The sequence below is a fragment of the Colobus angolensis genome, unplaced genomic scaffold (assembly GCF_000951035.1).
Source record: "Colobus angolensis palliatus isolate OR3802 unplaced genomic scaffold, Cang.pa_1.0 Scaffold173, whole genome shotgun sequence".
Taxonomy (NCBI): domain Eukaryota; kingdom Metazoa; phylum Chordata; class Mammalia; order Primates; family Cercopithecidae; genus Colobus; species Colobus angolensis.
The window spans coordinates 1,783,370-1,796,678 of record NW_012114855.1 but is presented as its reverse complement, the minus strand read 5'-3'; the positions used below and the strand labels follow the sequence as shown (position 1 = coordinate 1,796,678).

The following is a 13,309-nucleotide window of genomic DNA, read 5'->3' as shown; positions in this document are numbered from 1 at the left end:
CACCATGTTAGCCAGGATGGTCTCGATCTCCTGACTTCGTGATCCGCCCGCCTCGGCCTCCCAAAGTGCTGGGATTACAGGGGTGAGCCACCGCGCCTGGCCCAGCCTGCATTTCTAAGTAGAATGATTCGAGGAAACTTACTGAGATGGTGATACTGGGGCAAAATTGGGATATCTGAGGGGGTTAAATTCAGGAAAGGGAATGGCTAGTTGTATTCGTCAGAGCTGTAGCAGGAAAAAGAGGGCATACTCAAACTGGGTAATTTGAAGAGTATGTAATAAGAGTAGAACGGTGCTTCCTGGGGCTGGGGGGAGGAAGAACTGAGGAGGTATGATTCAAAGGGTACAGAGTTACAGTTATGCAAGATGAGTAAGTCCTAGAAAGCTACTGCAAAACACAGAGCCTGTAGTTAACAATACTGTATCTGTCGTAGCCTTCAAAGTTTGCTGGGAGGGTAGGTTTTATGTTAAGCCCTATCACTAAGAATAACTAAAGAGAGCAGCAGGAAACAGAGGTGATGGATTAGGGACTGTGGTGACGGGTTCACCAGTGTACATTTATCTGCAAACTCATCAACTTGTACACATTAAATATGTACAGCTTTTTGTATGTCATTCATCCTCCATAAAGTCGTTTTAAAAACAAACAAGGCAGCTTTAGATACAGTCACTGAATCAGTAATTAATCTACTTAAAAGTCCTTGTATTCAGACCATATTTCTCTACAGGAAAATAATGAGTAAGCATTCAAATGCCTTGCTTTTATTCAGCTATACTATGTCTTCTGAAATCACCTTATCTATTATGCAGTAAATTCATGAAACAAAAAAAAAAAAGCAGGGCTTAGGGAAATGACAAGAGCTTCGGTAGCCCTGGGTTAGTGATAGGAGGCACCATGCCACCTCTAGGCCTGAAGTGGTCCCAGAAAGGAGATCAAGAATGAGACAAGAGAACAGCACAGAAAGGTAGTGTGCAGGAGCTGTGGTCTTCATTGCTTCATTCCTTCTGCCCACAGAGAAGCAGCCCAGGGCAGGGGGCGGGGCTGGGGAATCTCTGGTCTCCCTCCTTTCGTTTTGGCTGATCTTCTGCCAGAGACCTCACAATAGGGAGCTGGGGGCCAGGAAGCCTGTGGATGCCCTGAAGAAGAATGAGTAGATCTGAAAGGGCAGTAGAACAGAACCAGAATCCAGTGCAAAGGCCCTGGGGCAGGAGTTCACGTGAGGAGCGAGTAGAAGGAACCAGCCTATGATCCAGGAACACAGTGAACAAGATTTGGAAAGCTGACAGAGAATAAGAAGCCTCCTCTCCAAACAGAAACTCCAGGAGGCTTGGTTGATTCAGTGACACATGTACAGTGCTGAGCATAGTACCAGATACCAGAGTCTGTGTTCCAGAAATGGAAGAACAGGTGAGTAATAAAAGGCTAAGGAAGCAAATTCTTTGCAAAAGGAGAAAAGATTGAATGTATAGGACTGCATATATCAGAAGCCCCTGGAATCTCTGCATCCAGAAGATTGCAGTCACCTTCGAAGCACTCACCACCAGAGGCCACTTGCACACTCTCCTGTGGCAGCCGTTCACCTCGGCCCTTTTCCTAGGGATTTGCCTTCAAGTCCCTGCATGGGCCTCAGGGTCTTTGCATGGACCTCAGGGCCTTTGCATTTGCCTTTCTATGAGTCTGGAACACCATCTATCCCCTCACCTGTGGGCAGGCAAAGCACCTCCTGTGGTCATGTCATCTCCTGTACCAAGCCCTTCCTGATGACCAACTTGGAGCCGGGTGCCCTCTATCCATGCCTTCATGGCCCCTTGTGACAATGTCCCCCATATCACTCATCATTCTGCTCGTGAATTTGGCTTCATTCATCTTGCAACAACCCCAGAGTATTAAGCCACTGCAGGGTGGAAGCTGGTGTTTTTACCTCTGCACCTCTCATGCCCAACAGAGTCCATGGCACAAAGTCGGCTCTCAGATTTTAGCTGCATTTCTGAATGAAGGAATCAATAAAAGTCACACAGCATTAAGTGGCAGACTCTAGTAATTTAATTCCTGGTCCCGGGCTCTTTGATATAAAATAACTCTTCTATTTTTAATACACCCCACATTCCTGAAGATGACACTACTGCAAAATTAAAGAAATGTGATGAACAGCTTACAACCTGCAACACACTCGGCAGCTCAAAATGACAACATTAATTTAATGAACTTAAACACTGGTGAACTTTTTAACACATCCGGAGTTATTTACACTGGGAAATGCATGCTTAAGATTGCCTGCCAAAGAGACTCAAATAAAGATGACACATATATCTTTCACATGTTAATTTGCATTTTAAACTTTGAGCTTTGATACAAGTTGGTTTTTCTCTTTTGGAATGAATAAATCAAAAGACTGATGTTTTACCCATCCATCCATCTATCTATCCAGCCAGTACATCTTTCCTAAGTGACAGGTAAATCACTAGTTGTTGGGAATGCAAAGCGATAAACCTTGCCATCACAGTGTATTTAGGGAGACAGACAAACAGCAGTGAATATAATGTAAATTAAGTATAATAATCAAATGACAAAGTGCTAGGAGATACGGCTTGTTGAATGGCTTGCTGGGGAGAAGCAGAAAGACCATAGCATTCATGGAGATGGTGGGTATTCATTTTCCAGGGCTGCCACAACACACAAAGAACCACAACCTGGATGGCTTACACAATAGAAATGTACTGCCTCACAGTTTTAGAGGTTAGGAGACTCAGATCAAACCATCAACAGGATTGGTTCTGAAGGGTGAGAGAGGGATATGCTTAGGGCTTTCTTCAAACTTCTACTAACCTGAGGAGTCCTTAGCTTGTAAATGACATCCTCTGTATGTCTCACATCATCTGATCCTCTGTACACATCATTCTGTGTCCAAATTTCCCCTTTGCACAAGGACACGGTCAAATTGAACTACAACCGACTTAATGATCTTATCCTAGTTTAATTATCTGCAAAGACTCTCTTTCCACATAAGGTCATGTTCACAGGCACCAGGGGGTTAGGACTTCAACATCTCTTGTGGAAGACACAATTCTAGCCATACCATAGTGATGCGTTGGATCTTGAAAGAGGAACATGAGCTTGCCTACAAGGACGGCAGAAGAAGGTACTGATGTGGTCAAAGGAACAAAGGATGGGAGACCATGGGATGGGGGAGCTGGTGCAGAGGTGAGGGATGACACTGGTGACGAGAGGCCTCGATGCTGGACTTCATCCTATTAGTGGTGACAGATCACTGAAGAGTTTCATGAGAGGAACTACAACAACAGTATTGTGCTTTGAAATACTCTTTGTCCATCTGCAGGAGGGCTTTTTGCTTTCTCTCTTGCTTGTTTCTCTTTGTCCTAGGAAATTGCATGGAAGCCCTGTTTAGCTTTCATGTTTCAATGAAGGAGAGGGGTTTGGGGTTCATGTTTCTCCTTCCTAACAATCCTGGCCTCAGCTATGGTATAGGACTGGTCTATAAACTAAGTGGAAAGTCATCACAAAGACCTTCTCCCACTTCTATTTAAACTGGGAGAGTCGGTGGTCACGCCCCTTCAGAGTAAGGGGTTCAGAGACACAGGCAAAAGGAAACATCTTCCATGCTACCTCTGGCTACCACAGGGTGCTTCACTCCTGTTTTCTGGAAACACACAATAACCAAGTTGGAAGGATCTATAGAAGTCCTCCAAAACATGTTCCTGGAACTTGGAAAGTGTAGGAGATCAGAGTCTGCCAGCCAAAAACATGTCACTTTAGCAAAAGCATTATTTTGAATGAGAGACAACTGAGAATAAACAGAATCTAAGCTCTCTGCCCTCCCACTATGTGCCTAAAAGGAGGACATCAGTTTACAAAGGTAGCACTGTCCCTCCTCCCCTTCTTCTAGAAAGGACAAAGGTTGATCATGAAAGAAACTTTGGCCCTTCTCAGCCCAGAGAAGGCACTGGAGGAATCTACTTAAGAAATTCCCATGTATTTGATATTTGCCTTCCCGCAGTTGCTGCACCTAGGGACTCAAAGCCTTTTTCCTTTGTTTTGTTACTTATCTAAAAACTTACTGTTCTTTGTCGAAGACACTATATAAGCTGGATTTCTAAACCACCTCTTTGAGAACCATGCATTCCCTGGGTGTGCCCCCTGCATACACGAAATGCATACCTTAATAAACTTCTGTTTGATTTTCTCCTGTTAATCTGCCTTTTGTTACAGAGGTCCATCCCAGCTAAGAACTAAGAGTAGAGGGAAAATTGATTTTTTTTCTCCCCAACAAAGGTATCTCAGAAAATACCCCAGCAGCAGAGGAAAGGGAGGCTCGAAAGAACCAGTGAATGAGGGGATCCAAGTCTCCTGGTCCTGTTTTGCCTTCAGCAGCTCCATTTCCCTTCTTTAAATAATAACTCTATTGAGATATAATTTATATACCAAATAATTCACCCTTTTAACATGTACATTTCAGTGGTTTTTAGGGTATCCACATAGTTGTGCAGCTATCACTACTATCTAATTTCACAGCATTTTAATCACCCAAAACACAAACACTGACCCTCCCCATATCCCCCCCCTTCCCCAAACCTTCAAAATCACCAATCTACCTTCCATCTCTATGGACTGGCTGATTCTGATATTTCACATAAATGGAATCACATATACACATGTGGCCTTTGGTATCTAGCTTCTACTACTTAGCATGTTTTCAAATTTCACTCACGTTATAGCATGTATCATACTTCATTCCTTGTAATAGCTGAATAATATTCCATTGTACGACTAGGCCACATTTTGTTTATCCGTTTATTAATTGATAGACATTCAGGTAGTTTTCACTTCTTGGTTATCATGAATAATGCTGTCTTGAAGAATTTTGTACACATTTTTGATTGAGAACCTGTTTTCAGTTCTTTTGGGCATAGATACCTGGAGCGGAATTGCTGGGCCACACATCAACTCCACATTTCACTCAAATGTTTTCCAAAGTGGCTGTTCCATTTTATATTCCCACCAGCAATGTATAAGCGTTCCAGTTTCTCCCTATCCTCTCTAATGCTTGTTATTTTCTATCTTTTTGATAACAGCCACCCTAGTGAGTGTGAAGTGGTATCCCATTGTGGTTTTGATTTGCATTTCCCCAATAACTAATGATGCTGAGCATTTTGTCATGTGCTTTTTGACAACTTATGTATCTCCTTTGGAGAAGTATCTACTCAAATCCATCACTCAATTTTTTAATTGGGTTATTTGTCTTTTCATTGTTAAGTTATGAGAGTTCTTCATCTATTCTGTACATAAGTCCCTTATTAGATAAATGACTGCAAACATTTTCTCCTATTTTGTGTCTTTTAATTTTCTTGAAGGAACCCTTTGAAACACAAAAGATTTTAATTTGATGAAGTCCAATTTATCTATTTTCTTCTTTTGTTGGTTGTGCTTTTAGTGTCATATCTCAGAAACTGTTGCCTGATCTAAAGTTACAAAGATTTACTCTTATGTTTCCTTCTAAGAATCTCACAGCTTTAGCTCTGATGTTTCGGTTGATTTACTTTGAGTTTATTTTCATTTTTACTCTTTTTAGAGGATAGCCATCCATATAAAATGTGTTTTAACTCCCCCAACCCCAAGCCACCATATTTTAGATTCTAGAAAGGAGATAAATAACTTGCCATGGTCACAAAACGAGTTTCAGGCATGCATGGACTCAGAGGCAAGTTCTCTGCCTCGATGTCAACAGATGACTCTGGTTTCCTACAAAAGAGATACAGGTCAAACCTCCCCGACACACACGAAGACCTGGATGTGCAGCAGCCTGAAATGACCCTGTGCCATTTGCTTCTTATTTGTCCCATGACTGTTTCTGATAAATCTCAGGCCCTACACTCCACCCTCGAAACCTACCCCAGGTATATAGGGAATAGAATGGCTTCTCCAAAGCTTTGTCATGGGCTTTTTCATGGGCTTTTGTCTCATTCACTCAGCTGAACTCACTGAGCATTTCCCAGGTACTCTGTCTTTGGCTTTGGGGATGCAAAATTGAACAAGATGACACAGCCCTGCCCTCCCAGAGCTGTCAGTTTTGTGGGAGCGACACACGCTAAGTCCCGGCATTTTAACACTTTGTCACCATTTAGTCATAACAAGCGTTAACTGCTAATATTAATGACTACACACCTGGCTCTATTTTTGTGCTTTAGGTGCATTACTTAAGTCCGTAACAGCGTTATGAGGAAGTGATCACTGTTCCATTTTCCAGGACGTATCACACGCCAACCCTGAGCAAAGCACTCTACCTAGAGATCAGCACCAACAGAGGAATACCTAGAGGCCTCCAGGAGCAAAGAGTGAAGAGTTTGGCAAGGCTTCAAGTACAGGGGGAAGCGGGTGGAGCTTTCACTGTAGAATCTTCCCTGGAGAAAAAGCAAAGAGTGGGGCAACAATAAAGGCATTAAAAATACCTGTCAAGTTGAAGAAAAAGTGAGTAGTGATGTGGCTGGATTCTAGGGAGACAGGGCTGTGTAGAGGCAGAGTGTACAAGCCTCTGCCAGAATTCACATTCACACACCATAGCCAGAAGAGCTGGCAAATTACATGGGGGAAAAGCCCCGTACAAGCTCGCCTTGTGCTGACATGTACTATTATTATACACTCTGTGCCTTTGAGACAACCTGCCACGCACACACACAAAGCCAGCAACTAAAAGGAAACTGGCATTAATACAATTCAGTGTGAGGGTATGATCTGGGGGTGTGGAGGCGGAGATGAGGTTGTTTTATTTCTTACAATAATACTTGTATTTCAGGTAATCGAATTTGGTTCTTAGCGCTAATGTCATTTTCTGCTAATTTAATGTCCCAGGAATCCCTCCGAGTAAGAAGATTGCTGGTGGAATACAAATAAAGCCCATTCTGGGAAAAAGAATCATTTCCCCAACCCAGGTGTGCTCAAAGGCTGAACAAAGGCCAACCCCACAGAGTAGAGGGAGTTAAATAGATCCTAGGAGGTGGTCTGGGTATGAAGGCTCCTTGCTGAGCCAAGGGACAGTGGTTATTTGAGATTCTTCATTGTGAAAGCAAACTAATCAGGCTGTCTAGCATCAGGCATTTGGAAAGCCAGCAGGGCACTCAGGGGCCTTAGATGACTCAGATGGGAGGAGAGGAGGGCAGGGAAATGAGGAAGGGGGAATGGTGTCCATCTGGCTAGCCCTGCTTCCAAAGGAGCATGGAAGTGTTGGGTAGTAGTAAGAGACCATGCTTCTCAGTTTCCATAGACCACTCCCCATGTATGTCCCTATCCCCCTTGCATTCTTAACAGTGTTCCAGGTTGGACAAGACATTATACAGTCATCCTAGATACAGTGCGCAGAGTGTGACAGGAAGAGTGAAGAAAGCTGAGACAGAATTTGCAAGCCATGTAACCTCAGCCTAGGTACTTACTCTCTCGGGCCTTAGTTCCCTTATTGGAAAAATGGAATAACAGTACATGCCTGGCAAGCTTGTCAAGATTAAATGAGATACTATGTGTCATTTACCGTGCCAGCCCTGTGCTCACTGGGCACATGCAGAAACTCGATGGGTGCTGAGCACACCGGCAGGACCAGCCGGACCAGCCCGGGATGCCCGGCTTTGGGTCACTGGCTGTTGGTGCGCACCGGCAGGACCAGCCTGGGATGCCTGGCTTTGGGAATAGCTCTTTTCCATCCTAATTGCCTGGTAAACTCTCAAGCCTCCCTGTCTGCTGTTCCTGCCCCTGGGCATCTGACATCCTTAGTTCATAGCTAATCACCAGAATCATAGTATGAAAAGAGGCATACTTCTCCAAGGGCTGAATAGGATTTCATAAACCAAAAAGCCTACAGCTTCCAGCGGCGGTACCGTCCTGGTCTAATTTACCCTGCAGCAGTGCAAGACAATGAAGTTGGGAATTTCTATTTGAGGGAGTATTTTTCCCCTTCTCTCCCTCTCCTCACAGTGGTCTTCAATTACAGCCTGTGAAGCTCTGGGTGCAGGGAGGCTAAGGGACGGAGTCAGAGAAGTGAACCTCACTGACATGCATCTGCAGAAGCAGATGACTACACATCCCATGGACAGTGGTGCAGCTGACAGCACCTGAGCTCAGCGGGGCAGCCTGGGGAGAGGAGAAGAGCAGAAAAAAATGAAGCTCTTCCCTAGGCCTGATGAAGATTAATATCTCCTCCCTGATGAGATGAGGCAGTTTAATCGCAACTATTAATACAGAATCACTGAAAGCCAAAGATGAGGGCATGGAAGGAGGCGGGGCATGAGATGAGAGCACCTGGAGGTATGAGTGCAGAAGCAGAGAAGGACCCCCTGAAAGTAGAAAGACACAGCTGATTTTCTGCAGGGCTCAAAAGCTAACCGAGAAATTTGAGAGCTGAGGCACTGTGTGGTATGATACAGTGTTTCAGACTCGCTGTGTTGCTTTTCCCACTGGGATCATCTGACTGATTGGGTTAAACAAACACCACATCTGGCATATGATCTCAGCACACAGACCTTGACCACCGCTTCCTGGAGAGCTCAATGATAGCACGACTCAAGGGTGGCCTCCTGACTCCTCTCCTTGGCCTACTCCTAGGCATGCCTCAAGATTCAGCCCAGGAGGCATCTTCTTCCACAAAAGCTTTTTTGGATGTCCGCAGATACTTAGGTGTCCCTTTTTCTGGATTCCTGAACACCAGCATACATACTTCTATTATAGCAAGTATGTTAAATGGCAACAGTGAGTCCTCCCCTCCAAAAGAAGATTGCTCTCGGCCTTAAATTCTTGCTTCCCACCATTCTATAATTTCCCTTTTTACTCATTGATCAGTGTTGCCATCATCTCATCTCCTGGTTTCCTCCGAGGACCTATTATCTTCAGAAAATGACTACATGAAGAAAGGTCATTATCACCTACGACTGAAAAAGAACAATTTTCATCAAGGCAGAAACTATGTCTTAATCTTACTGTCTTTCTCAGACTCTAGTCCAGTATCAGACGTATACTTGGTACTTAATAAATATGTGCTCAGTATACAATGATCTAAGAGAAAAACAAGGGGTTAGGGCATAAACGGAGGCACCAAAAAATCAGCTGGCCACGCAGGGGAAACCTCCACGTCCAAAAAGAAAGGTGCAAAACAAACCACTATGGAGACCTTGAAGTCCTGCAACCCACTCTTATCTGCTCAAAAGCCACAAGATCATTCTCAAAGGTGCACCATTAAATACAAGCAAAAACAGTTCATGCCCTCCCCCGCCACCTCCATCCTCACTCACTCGAGCTCTGGGTGAATTTTCAACTCAAATATGCTCAGGATTCCCAACTTTCCAAATCCCACACCATCTGACATTTGGGCCTAAGAGTTTGAGAAATGTGAAACAGGCATGGAAGGATCCCAGAAGAGTGGGCCTTGTGCAGAGCAATGTTTACCTTCGATTGTCACAGAATGATCTGGAACCATTTCATTAAATAGAAGGAAAATTGCAAATGTGAAGGCTACTAGTTTGGGATTCACAAAAGAAGGCAAGCCTTTGTCAAAATATGTCTGCTGTGTGTATGATAAGCGGCACACTGAGCATGAAGGCCACACGTGTGGAATAAATGCTGCAGCATTATAAGCACCGAGGCTTCTGGGCCCCAGCAATTAATTAGATTATAGTCTTGACAACAGCTCACCTGATAGATCATGCAATAACATGCTCCCTTGGGTAGGTTAAAAATGCAAATTAAGTGTCAGAAACAAGAACACCACCTCAACTACTGAATGCATTCCCACTAAGTGCAAAGCACAGTAGGTGGTTTAAAGAGGCCCAAAAGCCAGTTTTAACCTTCAAGGAACTTACAGGTTGATAGCAATATAAATATCTATAGAAAGACCAACAACTGTAACATCAAATATTAGTCACCTGGATTAGCTGCAAACATTTCTGGTGGAGGGAGCTGAAACTCTCCTACACACCCAAGTGTGCTCGAGCCAAGTGCAGAAATGCAGAGCCAATAACTGCACCCAACCCCGCTGGGCTTGGAGTCACAAGAAGAGCAGGTTTCTGGCAGCACCAATACAGCCTGCAAATACCCATGACCGTAATTTCTCACGATGCCACAAGCAGGATGAGGGGAGGACCCCGTGAGAGCGACTGCACAGAAACAGACACTGAGAAAGCATAGCCCGAGCGCCTGGAATGGCAGCGGGAAGAGAGAGAGAGCTCTGTGGTCCTGCAATCACCTAGCGAGAAATCCAACCTTTCCAAAGCCCAGGGCCAGGAGGGGAGTGCAAGAGAATGTGAGTGGGTTCCATGCCCACCCTCCAGATGGATGGAGCCTCTGTTCGGGACAAAGAACTGCTCCTTGGCTGAAGGTCTCAGCAGAACCAGCTTCGGACACCCCACTTTTAACCACTCACAAGTGAGAATGTACCAGTTGTCACCAAACTGCTGTGTTTCTGTCGTGCATTTAACCATTTGGGGCCTCAGTTTGCTCATATGTAAGATGAGGCTAACAAGGGTTCCTCCTTACATGCTGAGACAATATAGCGTGGCAAGCAAAAGCATGGTCCCTGGAGACAAGATGGTGAGCCCTGGAGTCCTCCTGACTCTACTTCCTAGGGGAGTGACTTTGGGAAAGTCATTGAACCTCTATGTACTTCAGTTTCCTCGCCTGTAAGCAGGGATAATAGGACCAGCCTCACAGGGTGGTTGTGAAGACAGAATGAGTTAATCGAAGTAAATCACAGAGAACAGCACCTAGCATATAGCAAGTGCTCCACAAGCCATCAGTGACTACTCTTGATGTGATGACGTAGCTGTCCGTTCCTATCCTGTTCTCCTAAAGGAGGTGATCACTCACTCACTCATCAACCCTCATGCACCGAGCACACTGTGTGCAAGGAACCTGTCATGTAGGATGAGTTCCCTTACTTAGCATACGAGCCCCTGAAGCAAGGACTAGAAGCCCACTTGGTCTGAGGTTCAGAAAGGTCAGGGAACCCCTCCAAGGCCACGTAGCCAGCGAGTCACAGCATCGGATTCAGGACGCAGGTTTTCCGGTACAAGAATCCCCTGCACTTTCTACCCTACCACATGGCGAGAGCACTGCCTAGTAAAACCACGTGGACACTTCAGCTTTACTTCAACCGGATTTTTCTTTATAATAAAAATAAAACTACAATGTCTTTTTCATACTGGAAATTTTTAAAAGCCATCCCAATCTTTCTTTCTATATAAAGTCTTTTTCATTGTTTTCCTAGTAAAGATGGTTGACACTGGCTTCTAGCTCACCTCACTATTGGATGTCACTGGTTCAGGTGTTCCAACACCCAGTGATAGAGTCTGGATCTTTGTCCCCTCCAAATTTCATGTTGAAATCTAATCTCCAAAGTTAGCAGTGGAGCCTGGTAGGAGGGGCTTGGATTATGGGGGTGGATTTCTCATGAATGGTTTAGCACCATTCTCTCGGTGCAATCCTTGTGAGATATGGTTGTTTAAAAAATGTATGGCACCTCCCCTTACTCTCTCTCCTGCTTCTCCTCTGGTCACGTGACACGTCTGCTCCCACTTCGCCTTCTGCCCTGATTGTAAGCTCCCTGAGGCCTCCCCAGAAGTGAAGCAGATGCTGGTGCCATGCCTGTATAGCCTGCACAACCATGAGCCAAATAAGCCTCTTTTCTTTATAAATTACCCAGCCTTAGGTATTTCTTTAGAGCAACGCAAGAATGGCTCAATATACCCAGGTAGGAGCGTGTTGGAAGTTCACTGTCAGATCTTTGATCAGTTATCAATATGTCCTGAACCAGCCATGGATCACCCGTCCCACACAGCTCTTCTGACCAACCTCTCTGCCAGTATCCATTTGCTCACGTCAAAACCTGGAGTCATCATTGACTCTTTCTTTCTCTCTCCTTCACAACCCAAACATCACCAAGGCCTGAAGCCTCTACCTCCAAACCCTATCCCCAGGCAGCCACTTCTGCCTCATCTCCATTGCCGCTGCCACCATCTAAGTTCAGGTCACCTCACTGCTTATCTGGATAACCATGTTGGCTAGCCAACTGGTGACCTGGCCTAAATTCCTGCCCACCGTAGCTCATTCTCTATACAGAAGCCAGGCTTATTATCTCTCTTCCATCTGACCTCCACCACAACTCTTTGAGGTGGCCAGGGCAGATATCACCACCCTCATTTTACAGATGAGGAAAGGGAGTCCTCGACTTGTCACACGGCTAGTTAGTGATGAAGTCCATTATTCTAGGATCCAGTAATTTGACTTGCACAAGACATTCACCTTTCCTGGGTTTTACTTTTCTCTAAGAGACAGACAATGTTAGCCCAGCTTGACTCACAGGGCTGTTATGGAGATTCAACAAGAAAGTGAGCTCTTTCACATACCAGCTGAGTGACCCTGAGCAATCCACTTAGCCACTCTCAGTTGTCATTTTGTGCAATTTTCCATCATGCCCCGCTGGCTATGAATCCAGTCCAACTGTGTGCAAATTAAGCCTTTGCTTTATATTTATTGAGCAACAACTATATGCTGCAACAGACTTTTTAAATACTCTATTTTATTTGCAATCACAGATCTGAAGTTTATCAATACATGACACCCTCAAAAAAGAAAGAAATAAAACAAGTATCTGCAATTTGCTGAGAGCCTAACACGTGTCAGTTGCCTGCAAAAGTCATCATTCTTAAACTTTCAAATACATCTGTGAGGATGGTATTGTTGTTTCCAATTATACATGAGAAAACTTACAGAAGGCAAGAGACAAGCCCATGGGCACCCAGCTAGTAAGTGGAACAGACAGGTTTCAAACCCAGTGTTCTGACTGCAAAGCCCACGTCCGCCCCAGTCCTACTATCCCCACTCCCAGGAGGTGGATGCTCTCTGTGATGGGAATGGAATGGGGATGCCTGGCATACCTGGGAGCTGCTAGTCTCCCTCCTGTCCAGCCTATGTGGCTCCTCTGTGTCTTCCCAAATGACAGTGTGCTTTCTCATGGGTCACCGGAGCATGCCTGCTGCCACGATGCCCTCTCCTGACCACTGGCCCTACGGGGCCCCATTAGGTCTTCTGTACTGTGTTCTCATCACACGGGGGACACACTTACACTTGGACTTCGGGATGGCTCTGCCACGCTCACGCCCAGGAAAATACCTCATTCGTCCCTGTTTCCTACTGACTGGTACGGTGCTCAACACAGAGGAGGAACTACAGCCGAACGATTGTCACAGAAGGGAGGGAGGAAAAGGAGGGAAAACAGGCAGCAAGATGCACTGGGTGCATGGTGGGTGAGAATGTGGG

The 13,309-nt window shown here is 45.0% G+C and overlaps 1 protein-coding gene and 1 long non-coding RNA gene across 3 annotated transcripts in view; one reads left to right on the top strand and one right to left on the bottom strand.

Moving 5' to 3' along the window:
* LARGE (like-glycosyltransferase) overlaps window positions 1-13,309 on the bottom strand; it is a 375,239-nt gene that overhangs the window by 172,111 nt on the left and 189,819 nt on the right. The gene's annotated exons all lie outside the window — the stretch shown is intronic.
* Window positions 1-13,309, top strand: part of LOC105509279 — a 25,604-nt gene that overhangs the window by 6,407 nt on the left and 5,888 nt on the right. The window contains exons 4-5 of one of the 2 annotated variants that reach the window (XR_001001411.1): window positions 6,264-6,484; window positions 12,586-12,795. This is a non-coding gene — a long non-coding RNA (uncharacterized LOC105509279). Of the gene's footprint in view, window positions 1-1,015; window positions 1,810-6,263; window positions 6,485-12,585; window positions 12,796-13,309 lie in introns of those variants that run through there. The other variant, XR_001001412.1, reaches the window with a different exon arrangement.